Raw genomic sequence first — 13,046 nt, forward strand, 5'->3', positions numbered from 1 at the left:
AATTTATTAGTATTAGATTGTGTGAATATAAAGACTAACTGGGCTAAAAAATTAAAGATATTTTATTCAGGTTTGGTTTCCGATATGTCTTAGTGTATTTTTCAAAAAAATAAAGTTTGGTTTTCAGTATTTTAGTACATGTATGGAATCAAGTCACAAAAACGCAACTGCTACAGAAAAACATGCATTCCATGCAAAAGGTGACTTTTATCCAAGCCCCATGCATTTCACTACCCAAGAACATGTGCGTTAACGGGATTCCATATGCATTGTTTAGCATCGTGCTGACAACAACCACTCAGAAAAACAACAAAATTACGCAATTATTCAACATAACTAAATGCCATGTCTTTCCGAAAATGAGCGTCTGCGAGCCATTGGTATGATTGAAGCAGGATCGAGTCAACGTGATGTTGCAAGACAATTTAACGTCAACAGAAACACCATTTGGTGTTTATGGCAACGTTGGCAATCGACGAATGCAGTCAGAGACCATCCTCGGAGTGGCAGGCCACGCGTAACCATTAATCGACAAGACAACTGCATGGATTCGAACAACACACCTACGAAATCGATTCCAGCCAGCAACAGTGACTGCAAGAAGCATCATACGTCGTCGCCTCAGATGTGCAGGGATTGTCGCCAGAAGACCCGCCAGACGTCCCATTTTGACAGGAAACCACCGTCAAGCACGTCTACAGTGGTCCAGACAGCGTCTACGCTGGACGGCCATGCAGTGGGGACAAGTTCTATTCACTGACGAGTCTCGTTTTCACCTCAGCCACAGCGATGAACCGATTCGAGTGTACCGACGTCGAGGTGAACTTTACGTCAATCATTGACTCATGGAAGAAGATCGGTTCGGGGGCGGCAGCGTTATGGTGTGGGGTGGGATTACAGCAAGACGGAGGACCCGTTTGTTAGTGGTAGAGGGAAATCTTAATGGACAGCGCTACCGCGACGACATCATAGGTCATGTTGTTCTACCGTTTTTGCGTCGTCATGGCCCAGGCATTACCTTTCAACATGACAACGCCCGGCTTCATATTGTTCGACTTGTTCAGGATTCTCTTCAACAAAACAACGTGAATGTCATCCCCTGGCCGGCTCGCTCCCCTGATCTCTCACCAATCGAGCACATGTTGGATGAGATGGATCGCCGCCTTCGACGTCAAACACGTGTTCCACAGACACTCCAGGAACTTCGAAACATGCTCCAGCAGATATGGACAGATATCCCACAGGACTTTGTGCGACGCCTGACTCCATTCCATGAGACGAAGATGCGTTGCTTGCATCGCAACCAGAGGTGGACACACATGCACGCTATTGATTTGTAAATTGACATTTTGGCATGTTTATGTTATTTATGAAATCCCGCATTTTCTGAAGTCAGTATGGCAAATTAAACCATTTGAACAGTTACAGGAGTGTTTTATCTGTTGGAAACCGAAATTGTTTCAGATTTGGTTAAAAACATAACTTCGCATTAAATCTTACTCAATGTCACAGGAACTTTTGTTGTTCAGTATATATTCAATATGATAATTAAAAATAATGGACCGGATTGCCTACATGTTCCAAACACAAATATATACACATGCTTAAATCAATCGGAAGAAGGCTACCCGAAGCCCTGATTGAAATTACAATGCATCAACAGTGTGGTTTGCTCAAGAATATCGATTTCACGAGTAACGATTGGCTTTCTGAGTATAACATACAGGGATATCCTCGTTAAATTAAGTACTTCACATTGGATACTGCAGGTATCCACCTTTTACGACATCGTCTACAGCCGAGCTTGCGTGGCCATACAGAATGTAGCAGCTTTGCATCGGACTTGAGAGAACCATTGTTTAGTTGTATGCATGGTTTAGACACGCATTCTTGATTAACTAGGCATTATGTTCGGGACATAAGGCAGACTCAGTAAGTTTTAATAAGACCATTCATAAAACACTCCGAAATGTCAAGTCAGTTGTAATTGTGTTGATCTAGTTGTTAATTATATAATAATGAATCTAATTACACGGAGGCAGTATGTCAGGTACACATAACACAGAACAGGGTCTCACCATATAATACTTTTAGGAGGGAAAGGTGGGGTGGTTCTGGGAAACATTATATTTTCTTACCACTGCTACATAAATACGGCACCCAATACCTTTTTGCAGAGAAGCAGGACAATATAAAACAAATCACTTTTTAAGGCATGATCAGCGAAAATAGATTATGGTTGATGAAACCTTTTAACATTTTTATTTTTCCATTTTTTACTGGAATAAATCTTTTTTTTAATCCGAGGCCCAGATAAGATCCACATTATTACATATGACTGTCTTTTCTGTGACGATTTAGCTTGTCCATTTTCACTACAGTCAGCAATTGTCCAGCTATATCACGGCAACATTATCGAGATGGACCAGGGGAAACCAGAGGTTGATAGCATGATCAACGTTTTGTCCCTGGGGTACGCTCACCACAATCCGCCAAGTCGCCTGACCACCGCTTCATGATCATTCGATTCTTAAATTATATTTTCAGACAAGTGCATGGACTTTGCTCCTGTCCTAACACACCCACAATGCATGTCAACATTAAACAAAAGATACCTTTTAATCTTAACTTGGCGTCCCCTCTCTCGAGAAAGATAAGAGGGATTTAACATCAACTCGAAAATGGAAACGACCCTCACATTTTAAGTTTTTTTCATCACCGCACGCCTGCATCATAAATAACTAACTACGTTACAGAACAACGGACGGCGGGTTAACGTAACCCCCTCCTCACACCTCTCAGTCGCTCCAAGATCGGCGTACATGGCACATCAGGTGCTTTCATCCACTTGTACGCACGCCAGGCGCGTCAAGCTTCGCGGGATGGCTTTGAATAATTTGGTACACAAGCCTATTTCAGATCGGCTGATAATCTACCCTATACCAAGACTGTCACTTTTATCGCCGAGCGATGGTATGGTTGATATGCAGCCAGTGTGACATATCTCTCTCCGACATGCCAGGCTGTCCCTCTGGGTCTGCACTCTCTGTAGAATGTTGTGTAACTATTCAAAAGTTCTCATGCGTATAGTTGGAGAGACGTTAGTCCTCATATTACGAGTATCACCCATGCCGTTTGTTAAAAAAAACCTTGAAGGATAACAGATCGCAACTTGAGATATTATCGTAACGATATTATTTGTGGTCTATTTTGTTATGTAGCAACATTCTAATATTTAGACTTTAAGACTAGCTTAAAGAGATCACACACTTGTCCACGGACTAGCTTTGAACCAGTCCACTGAAACTTTAAAATTGTTAACAAATGAGGTAAATGTTCACTCGGTGTACATGTAATATTATATATAATAAAATAAAAGTCCACGTTAGTCCAACATCTTCTTTATATCTGTTTCAGACAGTTCAACAATATCTTTAATGTCTCCCTTTAATGTCGTCCATCTCAACGGGATTCATTGACCGTTTTGCACCAAGTCCAATTTCCAAGTGTATACTTTCTTTGGCCCGGCATTTTATCTCGTACAAAACCAATACTACATTTACAACGAATTCCCGTTAAAGCGATCAGTACCTCCCCTGTTAATCGTCCGAAATAGCAAATGACTATTAATCATGAGTACATAGCAATGTCCCTTTGTAAACACGTTCCTCTCAAGATCGTCGAAGAGAAGTCGTTTCAAGATTCAGGGTCCGGTAATGTGAGAAGACACGGGGCTTAATGTTGCATTCAAGATTATTGCACTTATAAAACGACCCGCATGCGTGTGTGTGGCTGCTAATCCGGACTTAAGCCAGTTTAATGGCTACCATACCCTACTCAGACACACTACAATGACTCCGAGCCAACCAGTCCTTGTTTCATCTCCTGAATGCCGAGCGCCAGGCAAGGTTATAAGAGTTAGTGCCTTCTTAAAACGCCTTTTGGTATGACGCGGCCGGGCATCGAACAACAGACCTTTCTCTCTCCGGGCAGGCGCACTACCACTAGACCAAGGTTTATTTGTTTGGGCTGACAAGGTTAAACTGTATATAATAACAAATGAATTTAGATTCATTCAGTGGAGCTACTCAGTGTACTCACTTGATTTTGTATAAAACTCCATGTTGAATGTCCACTGCATGCAAAGCACGGTAAAGTACAACCAAGGTGTCGCCACAACCAGACACTAAAGTAGGGTTGTAATGTGCGAGCGTCTGTACACGTCGTTACGGCGACACTGACAAGGCTGTGGAGTGTTAGTCTGCTTACACAACTACACCCGACAAATCATGTCCTTTTATCACTCTGATAACAAAAGGTAGATAAGAGGATTCCGGGTAAGCTACCCTTTTATACAAGAGTAATTGTGAAAATCAATACCTTTCTCGGGTAGGTTGTCTCTTCTTGCACATATAGGACAACCCATTATACAAAATAGGGTACGTCGGGTAAAGATATTAACATTTTAGTTGCACGAATCTTAAATAAAGTCAATATCAAAGTAGACTTATGTTTCTAGTTTACTGTGTCTTCATATACGGCAATTTTACTTTGCATTTGTCAGAACGAAACAACGTGACTTTATACATAGATAAACATTTCTACGATCTATCCCCTACACTGTAAAGGACTCTTCCAAGAATGTTTTTGAAACTGCTAAAACCGATCGATAACGGACGGGATCAAACTTAACAAAGAAACCACCGTGTCACCGTATCCTTAAACTTATATCGTAAATCTTACAAGATTGGCAATTGCAACTGTCACAGTTAATTTGTTCTGTATCCAACTTCGGCTTTGATAACCCGTGTTCGTCTTCTCATCAATCAACATGACTAAAACTGCCGTTGAAGATAATAAAAAAAGAAGTTCCTGATTTGAAATTATGTCAAAAACAATTATGCATTTTTTAATAAAACCTTAGAGTAGTATATGCATTATTACTATATTACAATAAACACATCCTCGCGTATATTACATAGTTGTACGGTGATGAGCTCACCGCATGCATGGTATGCAGATGTTTAGTAACGCAGCATTACATTATATATAGGGTATTTTGAGAAATACCTACGCATTGAAAACCTACAATGGATAAACAGCTGGGTTTAGGTATTGTCATGAACACCATGTGCTTATTTCAAGTATGCTATTGACATCATGAAATGTATATCCCTATCTATAGTGCACACATTGTCTGATCACCGGCAGGCCGACTGAGGGTACAAATTAACCTGTCGTCGACGATAGGTTGTGAAATATGAACCACGGTATGGACGACATGCCGATACATCACTTCAAGTACACACTCCACCTGCGAGGCATGTGAAGCCTATGTTACAGACACAAGACAATATGTTTCTTTGATTATTTACGTGTACTCATTTCATACGTCTCTTTTTGTGTTCAGGTTGTCAATGTGGCGGTAGTATAGCCGAGTGGTTAAAGCGTTTGCTCGTCACGCTGAAGGCCAGGGTTCGATTCTTCACATGGGTACAATGTGTGAAGCCCATTTAGGTTTCCCCCGCCGTGATATTGCAGGAATATTGCAAAAAGTGCTGCAAAATAATTAGGGTGTCAATGACATGTAAACAGTTGTTACGGCATATTGTCGCTGGCGTATTATTGACCCATGCGACAATATATGCCGAGGTTCACTGCACATATTGTAGGCAGAGCAAACCAAATAAACTTGGAGATGACGATGTTGTTGATGATGATGGTCATGTTGATCATGATGAAAGAAAACATGTTAGGCTTGTCGCCATCGACAATATATGCAGTAACAATAGTTCAAGCTAAACCACAACACATAATTTTACACAGCTTACCCTTTATCAGTACAAAGGAAAAATTTAACAGAAACGGCCCTTAATCCGTAGTATTTATATAAACCTATGTAAAGGTCTGTTCGACTTGGACTGGTACAGTCTGTGGCGAGACCCCAAGGGGCATAACTCTTGCTACACTATCATTGATACACATCTCTGTTTGAACCGGACATTTTAAAAAGAACAAACACCTACGACTAAAATAGAAATGTATACCTTCACTGCAACAGAGCATCAGGCATGCCATAAGTATATGTACATGTCCACCTGACCATCATCTTGACCAAAAAATCAAATATTCCTCAGCTAATCCATCATTCTGATCTCGAGATAACAAATGACCTGAAAATATAAAACCAACAAACCCTATTTGTATTGATACTCTATGAAAACATAATCAGTGCCACTTTAACTTGAATCGATTACCAGTAAAGCTGGCAGATACTAGTAGGCATGTTTATAGCCCTGTCGGCTACCGCTGTCAGCAGAACGTCAGCTAAGTGTGCCCACTCGAGGCACACCTGGGCAACACAGCCATGCGTTTGATCACCTGTGTGTGTAGAAGGGGGTTTACTTGCTGCACGTGTGTTTTCGTTGTTTCTTTATGAGCTGTGTAATAGAGCAGGATGAGGTAGCTACAGTGTGTATTGAGTGAGCGGGACATGCTGCATATTTACGAGGCGGCGTCGTGTGGCTGGGTTTGTTTGTTGATTACTTTGCACTCTGATAAAGGTAAAGGTTTTAACCAAAGGAAGGGGTCATACTTAAATATACATTATACTTTGTTCTGACATGTATTTGTACATTTATTATTATTATTATTATTATTAGTAGTAGTAGTAGTAGTAGTAGTAGTAGTAGTAGTGTTGTTGTTGTTGTTGTTGTTGTTGTTGTTGTTATTATTATATAATTACATCCAGTAATATTAACAATCATCGTATTATTTCCGTGTTAAAATTGCTATTGAGGATGTAATGGAGCTTCAACGGGCACTCTCTCATAAAGGACAACGTGCACAGTGGATTCTCGTTAACGCGGACTCCGTTTCTTTGACACGTCGTTTACTTTCCCCCACAAACTTTTGATCGCCATGTCTGCATTTCTCGAAAAAAACTGATAACTCGATATACGTGTTTTGGAGTGAAGGCTAAGCACACAATTTCATGAAAGAAATATTAAAATTTCCTCATTATGACCTGTAAATCTAATAAGATATATAAATATACATCGGTAATTGCAAAATTAATCAGTAATATCATAAAATACACAAGCCGTTAATAATTCGAAGGAGAATGCCACGGGACCTATTGAAGGTTTATGTAAGACATGAACTACAGGATAACTACATTACAGGTTACTACCGATGTGACTTCATCAATGCATCATGTGAAATATGAACATGAACACTAGCGTGGCACAGATGAATGTATTGCCTTAAAACCAGTACATCATCCGTACAATAAGCAATCTGTATGTATAAGCTGTGTGTGTGTGTGTGTGTGTGTGTGTGTGTGTGTGTGTCATCCAGGAGTTCTGACAAGCACAAATATTTGGACTCTCTTTTTGTCTAGTTTATTATTTAATCCCTATACGCCTGGAGAAATCACTTTCGACTGGAAAACATCCGCGTTGTTTGTTGATATATCATCTTACTGATATATTGGCTACAAAGAAACCTCATTCCCTCGCTGATGGCTTTGTCTACAGTCGATATACAAGTATCTCATCTTGGAAATGTCCGCATTTTTTTCTAATCATGATCCAATGAAAATCCAAATAGAACAACTTGGTCCATATTACATTACTTGTTGATATCTAACACTGATTGAATTTAAAACTCACCGTTTATTTCCAAAACGCACTGCCTATATATACATTCCTTGACCCGTCTCTCGAGTGTGCACAACAGCTGTGTTCCGGTGTGGGAGCCAATATAACAATAAATAATACCTCTGCAGTAAGCATAATGTCCATAGCTACACATGCCACCTAAGTAATCCCAATACAATCAGTAGGAACCCAAGAAACCACACCGTCCTAACATTGCTTCCCAACAATCGAAGCATGAACGAATTTAGCAATAATCGGCTTGTGTTTCAACTGGAGGTGATAGACAGCTAGACAGAGTAAGTGTGTATAGTTCATTGTTTGTGTGTTGAATGGAACCATTAAACCATGTAAATAAAACTCATATCTCGCAGTATTAACATATTCGAAGCTGAGCCCCAGGGCGTGTCGGGATAATGTTATTACAGCGGTCGAGGGCTGCTTACGATACGGGTGTAAAATAAACCGTAATACCAAGACGAAGAGTTCTTAATAAATCTCCTTAACATGTTGTCCTATTCCGTTTGACATGTGTTGGGGACTTAGTGAATCGGAAAGAGTACACATAACGACATGGTTAACGTGTTATCAGTTGATCTAATGGACGTGGGCTTTCTGAATATTACAAATCACTCACACGCCGCTATGATGGTTCTAAATAACAAAACACCCGCACTTTTAGTTGTTTTCGATTGTTGGGGTGTGAAAACCTTTCTGGAAAGATGAGAGATATTTATGATTCGGCAGTACCACGGTCAACATATCATTAATATATACTGAACACCATTGAAAACGCATCACCATGAAAATGAATGTATTTTTATCCGGGCTTAAGTCGTATGAAAATATATAAGTGAATGAGTAATATACGAGGTTCTGGACGAAGCATGAAGAAGAACAGCTCGTCAAAACACATTCCTATTTTTTTGGAGAGGGAAATCGCCAAAACGCAGCAAATTGCGTGCACATCATGGAAAACGTGTTTTGTTTCACGGGAAGCATGCAGATTAGGGCTATAAAAGACATACTTTTAAAAGCCACATCACTTGTTGCTGCAGACGTAAAGAGTACTGACACAAGAAATGCCAAGATTAACAGCAGAGGAACGTGAACGTGCCTTTGGCATGCTTCAAGTTTGTACGTCAAGTAGAGTCGTTGCACAACGGTTTCAATGCAATCCTTCAACAGTCCTCAGGCTACTGAGCAGATACCAGCAGACAAGAAGTGAGTGCACATCATGGAAAACGTGTTTTGTTTCACGGGAAGCATGCAGAATAGGGCTATAAAAGACATACTTTTAAAAGCCACGGGAGGTAGTGTCATGGTGTACGGCGGCATCAGTCATAACCATCGAACAGACCCCCATGTTTGTCGTGGAAGAGGTAATGCCCTTTACTACAGGAATAACATATTGGCAAATCACGTCATCCCATTCTTTCATCAGCACCAGGATATGCACACCTTCCAGCAAGATAATGCAAGAGCGCATACAGCACGTGTTTCAACACAGTACCTAGAGAACAATTATGTGCCTCTGCTTCCATGGCCAGCCCTGTCACCCGATCTATCGCCAATTGAACATCTATGGGATAACCTGGGGCAACGCCTCTCACGTCGTCCACAAGTACAGAACCTGAGAGAACTTGAAGATACACTACGTCAAGAGTGATGTGCCCATGAACACTATTCGCAGACTTATTCGATCGATGAGAAGACGTTGTGTGGCCTGAGTCAATTGCAATGGCGGACATACCAGATATTGACTTTTCATTTTAACCCTATGTGTCGTTCTTACTCTGTAATTGTAATTACTGTGTGGTATTCCTGTTTCCTTTGTCGTCTTTCTTAATAATCTGTCTATGTCTGTACTAATCAAAATCGGTCATTGCTCAAGTTGTTTTTGTAATATTTCAAGATTTATTGCTGGTGCGTTTTCAATGCTGTTCAGTATATTTATAATTTATTTGATAAAAAATGCCCATTCATCGTGAACTAAAAAAAACATCAATTTGAAAGGTGGGATTGTTTACTGATTTAATAACTGAACTCGAAGAGAAACACATACAAAAAATATTTATTCGAACCAATTATTGTACACACATTGAGTAGTGTGCATGACCATTCGCACATTCAGCACAAGTGAGACACAAACTAGCGACATAAAAATTAATATGATATTTATCACACACATCACATAGCGAGATGATTTCTGGTAGTCATTGATAGTTTTATGACACATCCCTGCATTTTCAAACGAAAGGTCACGGCGACATATTATTAAATCCATGGATTCACTCACTTTGTTTTGGGAAGAAAAGATAATCAGATGTAATCACTACTTACATTTTGTATAATTGAACAAACCAAACTCTATAAGCAAATAACCGACCTGTCGATAATTCAACGCATGTTTGAGATGTGATAGATTAACACAGATTATAGTTGGTCAGCGTGAGACTGCAACTGCAGCTGACGCCAAACCACATTGCAAACACACACGTATCATCTGATGATGACAGACCAAAGTCATAACTGGAACCTTCAATCTACGGATCCTGATAGCTAAGGGACACAACTCTCGAAAGTGATGTTGGCTGTGACTCATATTTCCACTCTGCCTCGGAAGCCAATAGTTGTATGTAACTGAATGATGCATGTTTTATAAGCTTCACTGGTACTAATTGGGTTAAATCTGCCACGAATGATATATTCAATGCCCCTATCAGCAGTGAGGAAATACAAGAGAATATTCGTAAGTTGTATTGTAATAAAGCAGCTGGAACAGATTATGCAATCAGTGAAATGTTTCAATGTTGAGGTAATATCCTTGTTCCATATTTACTTGTATTGTTCAATTCTCTACATGATAAAGGTGGTTTTCCTTCGGAATGGTCAAAAGCAATCATTGTTCCATCGCATAAAAAGGGTGATGAGGATAATGTTGATAACTATCGGGGAATGTCTGCACTCAGTTGTTTAGGAAAATTATATATCATGATTCTTAATGGCAGATTAACGTTTTGGTCAGATGCAGTGGGAAACATTTTAGAAGCAGAACAGGCAGGATTTAGAGCTGGATATTCCACAATGGACAAAGATTTCAATTTACAAGCTTGAATTACAAAATATATCTCAAAAAGGGGAAGTAAATTATATGCTTGTTTTGTTGATTTCGCTAAGGCATTTGATTTCCGTTCAAAGAAAAAAAACTCAGGCACTTATTTGGTAAACATGGGTGGGCATCAAAGATGGAAAGATCATTATACAAAGCCATTTACCAATCAGTTAAAGATTGTGTACGAACCAATGGCTGTAACCTTACAAGTATGTTTGCTTGCCCTTTGGGTGTGCGGCAGGGTTGTGTATTAGGCCCATTCTTGCTCTCTTTCTTCATAAATGAACTTTTTCTTGAAATTTACTCAAAATCTAAAAATAGCATCCAGTTATATCCGGATCTAATAGAAATATTCCTTTTACTTTTTGCTGACGATGTTGTCCTTTTTTCTGATTCGGTATTGATCTTCAACGTCAAATCAATATTTTGGAACATTACTGTGACAAGAGGTCAGTGTCCGTCAATCTAAATAAAACTAAAGTTCTTGTTTTTAAAAGCGGTGGGAAATTATCAAAATTAGAGAAATTGATATACAAAGATGCACATATAGAAGTAGTTGCATCTTATACTAACCTTGAAATATTGTTGCTCGGACTTTAAGTTGGAATAAATATCTAGAATCTACATATGTTAAAGCTAAGAAAGTGTTGATGTCGATCCTACAAAGTTTGTTAAAATATGATAATCTGCCCTGTTATTTATACTTTCAAATTTTTTATGCAAAGATGATGCCATATTTACTTTATGGATCAGAAATATGGGGTCATAGAAAATATGAGTGTATAAAAAAAGTTCATCTTTATGCGTGTAAACGTGTAATTAGGGTTCGATCCTCCACCCCAAATGATAATTGTACTTGGGGAATGTGGCAGATATCCATTGTATATATTTTCGCTTAAGCGCTGTATAAATTATTTGTTAAAACTAACGACTCTTACATCCACGCGATTCTCAGTAAAAGCCTATAACATGCTGTTCTATCTCCAGCCAAATGCCAGTCACTCACGTAATAAAAATAATTGGGCAACAAATATCAAAATCACCCTTTTCAGTTTAGGCCTTGGATACGCATGGATGGATCAGGGTGTTGGAAATGTCAAGATGTTTATGTCATTATTACTTCAAAGAGCTAAAGACTGTTTTCAGCAAATGTGGAAAGAAAAACTAAGAAATAGCAAATGTACATATACCTATTCTCTCTTTAAACAACAATTTATACTGGAAGAATATCTAATATCTGTTACAAAAAAAAATCTTCGAGTATCGCTTGCGCAGTTCAGAGCAGGTTATTGTGATTTAAAGATCTATAAAGGTATATTTAAAAAGTCTAACAATATTTGTACATCTTGTAACCTTAATGTTGTAGAAAATGCTTGTGTGTAAATTCTATCTTCAATTAAGAAACAAGTATATTCGAATTCCAAAGAAGTTTACATCTTATCCAAATATCACTTTGTTTTGCATACTCATGTCAACCTCAAATTTTACTTTATTACAAAATATTGCATTGTACATACAGCAGGCATTGTTAGTTAGAAGAAACACGCATACGTTGTTAATACGTTTAACTATGGGCCTGTGGCCTTTCAGTTTGCAATGAATAAACAATTTGATAACCTCCACACAGACACAACCACAGACACCCTGACGGTAACTTCAAGCAGGATGAAAACATTACGGTGAAGTACATGAAGCGACATATGTCCATCTGCAGGAAAAGGAACAACGTATAAATTATCATGACTGACTGTCACAACATACAGCGTATCACAGAGTTGCATATCACACGTTTGTATAACAACAGCAAGTTGAACAAGAACACAAAATACGACCCACTTAATCGGCACAGCTTGTTCTGTTGTGCGGTCCTGGAGGTAAGGGTTTATTAATATATTATCAACATCTGATTTGAGTATGCCTCTAAGAAACCTTGTGAGTGTGATAATGCACGAGTCTGGAATAGGGTGTTTGTAAAGAACGCAGATTAGTGGTGATGTTCTTATGAATATGCCACGTGTTTGTCAAGAGGCCTTGTGAGGGTGAGATTATACGAGTTTGGAATTGTGTGTTTGAAAGGAACACAGAGATGCGCGGTGCTGTTCTCGTGAACATCTGATATGTGTTTGTCACGGAGAGGCCTTTTGAGTGTGAGATTGTGCGAGTCTGGAATAGTGTGTTTGTAAGGAACACAGATAACAGTGATGCTGTTTTCGTGAAGATCTGATATGTGTTTGTCACTGAGAGGCCTTGTGAGTGTGAGATTGTCGAAGTCT

The sequence above is a fragment of the Haliotis cracherodii genome, unplaced genomic scaffold, assembly GCF_022045235.1.
Source record: "Haliotis cracherodii isolate W230 unplaced genomic scaffold, xgHalCrac1.p SCAF_8, whole genome shotgun sequence".
Lineage (NCBI taxonomy): Eukaryota > Metazoa > Mollusca > Gastropoda > Lepetellida > Haliotidae > Haliotis > Haliotis cracherodii.